Here is a 3,123-nt window from a genome sequence, read left to right on the forward strand (position 1 = left end):
CAAGTCTGCATGTGCAAAGGCTTTGGTACAACCACGACCGGAGCGAAGATTACAATGGTTCATCAATCTCCCAAATGGAGGTATCAAGAATTTTGCGAATCCGATCAATGCCTTCAATCAACAATTCGCAAGTAGCGAGATATGGCCAAGAGACCCGAGAACTGTTCAGGATAAAGCAACTTCCTGAAGAATCTCTCAAAGAATTCCTGGCCGATTTGTCAAAGAAAAGGTGGCCATTCCCGGATGCGATGAAGAAACAATGGTAGAAGCATTCGAGGCAAGGAGTCTGCTTGACAAGCGGTGACATTTATGCAGATCTGACCAAGAAAGCATGTCCAACCTTTGCCATTGTTCAATCCATCGCCTTAGAGCATGTCAGATTAGAAGAAGACCTCAACTTCAGGACGAACTCATCCGGAGGAAAGCAAGGCTATGGACATACTAACAGGAAAAGCTCCTACCGAGAAAGGAGGCAATCCCAGGATCGACCCTATTCCAGGCCTGAACGATCTGAAGTCAATATGGCACAAGAACACAAAGGTAACCTTTCTAGCCTTCCAACTATTCCCGAATATAACTTCTCTATTAATCTGCAGGATTAATCAAACGCTGAAAACCTGGGAGATACGGTCAGATGGCCAAAGAAATCCGACAACCCCAGGAAAGATCCAACAAGATGGTGTGACTTCCATCGGGACATCGGACATACCACGAAGAATGCATCCAGCTCGAGAAACAGGTGGCATATCTTCTAAAGAAAGGCTACTTGAAAGACATAATCCAGCACTCAAGAACAAAGATGAAGGACAAAACAAGAGAGACCCGGAAGCGCGAGAGATCCTCCTCCTCCTCCTCCCATCTATGAAGTCAAATTCATAAATGGAGGATCGAAATCGTGGACCCGACTCGGCCGCCAAAAAGAATATCCGGGAGTCCAGGACTCCAACCTCCTCTCAGATCCAAGTCATTGCCTGCTATTACCTTTGATGACTCGGATGCAAGGAATATCGATCTACACCATGACACCTGGTAATCACAATGCAAATCGGCACAAAGAAAAGTGTCAAGAATCCTGATAGACGGAGGAAGCTCAATCAACCTGGTGATGCTTGACGTCCTTAAAGCTATGAAAATAGACGAAGGGAAGATCATCAAGAAATCCAGGCGTCTGGTTGGATTCGGTGGAGAAACAAAAAAAACCTTGGGAGAAATCAGCTTGCCTACCTATGTGGAAGGCGTGGCTTCATATGAGAGATTTGGAGTAATGGATTGCCTATCCTCGTATAATGTAATCCTGGGCAGACCATGGATCAACAATGTCAAAGCAATCCCATCAACATACCATCAATGCGTGAAAATTCCAACGAATGGGGGATAACCACCATCGAGGGGAACAAAGGACGGCTCAGGAATGTTACACTCGGGCTTTGAAACCCTCAAAGTCAGGTAAGTCCCTTGCATAGCAATTAAAGTCACCTGTCGGGGAAGAATATATAGCACAAAAACACAGATGGAAACAGGAGAAGTCACATTAGACCCGAAATTCCCCGACAGAAAGTACTTGTAGGGTCGATGCACCCGACTCAATCGGACCAAATCTGGTCAGCTTTCTCAAAACTAAAATGTCTTGTTTTGCTTGGTCACATTTTGATATGACTGGTATAGATGCTGATGTTATTACTCATAAGTTGAACATTGACAAATCCTTTAAGCCCGTGTACAAAGAAAAGAGAAGAAAATTTGCTTCAGAGAGGCACGAAATCATCAACCAAGAAGTTGACAAGCTACTGGACATGGGAATGATCAGGGAAGTAATGTACCCCGACTGGCTTGCAAACGTGGTAGTCGTCCAAAAGAAAAATGGCAAATGGAGAGTCTGCGTAGATTACACCGACTTAAACAAAGCACGCCCAAAAGACCCATTTCCCCTACCACACATCGATGCAATGGTAGATGCCACTGCAGGCCACGAAATGTTGACATTCATGGATGCCTCCAAATGATTCAATCGATAAAAATGCACCCAATGAGACCAGAAAGCACGACTTTCATCACCGAAAGAGGTATATATTGTTATCTTTGCTATGCCCTTTGGATTAAAAATGCAGGTGCAACCTACCAAAGGCTAGTCAACATGATGTTCAAAGATCTGATAGGAGACACCATGGAAGTCTACATAGATGACATGGTAGTCAAATCAAAAAGGCGAAGACCACGTCAAAGACCCGGAAGTAGCCTTTCAAATACTGGAAAAATTCAATATGAAGCTCAACCAACAAAAATGCCACTTGAGTCTCAAGAGCAAATTCCTGGGCTACATGGTGACAAAAAGAGGAATAGAAGCCAGCCCTGAACAGATCAAAGCTATCCTGGAGCTAGAACCACCAAAGACAAATCAAAGACATACAAAAGTCGACGGAAGAATAGCGACTTCCGACAGATTCATTTCAAGATCATCGAAAGATGCAAATCGTTTTATAACCTCGCTAAGGAAGAACAAGGACTTCAATGGACCCCGATCATCAGTGCCTTTGAAGACTTGAAAATATATCTATCCTCTCCCCCCTTGCTTTGGCAAAACCGTCAAAGATGAACCCCTGACAAGATACACCCGAGTCCACAGCTTCTTTGTCGGTGCGATCCTGGTCAAAGAAGCAGACGGACAACAGCACCCTGTCTACTATGTAAGTAAAAGTCTACTGGATGCAGAGATCAGGTATGGCTTACTTGAAAAATATGTTTTAGCTTTAATTATGAGTTGCACAAAATTGAGACCATATTTTGAAAGCCACCCAATAATATTCGAACCAATCTCCCTATCAAATCAGACTCGGAAACCGAATCGTCCCGGACGAATGTGCAAATGGTCGATCCAAATAAGTACATACAATATAACACTTGAACCAAGGACAATAATTAAGTCACAAGCATTAGCTGATTTTGTGGCTGATTTTAGTCCGACCCTAGAACCCGACCTAATAAAAGAAGTGAATAAACCGACCAACACCAAACGGACCTAGAATGGACCCTATTCGTCGATGGTGCAGCCAACATGAGGGGCACAGGACTAGGGTTAGTACTAAAATCGCCACGGGGGATAAGATAGTACAGGCTATAAATCGT

Source organism: Silene latifolia, chromosome Y (assembly GCF_048544455.1).
Source record: "Silene latifolia isolate original U9 population chromosome Y, ASM4854445v1, whole genome shotgun sequence".
Classification (NCBI taxonomy): Eukaryota; Viridiplantae; Streptophyta; class Magnoliopsida; order Caryophyllales; family Caryophyllaceae; genus Silene; species Silene latifolia.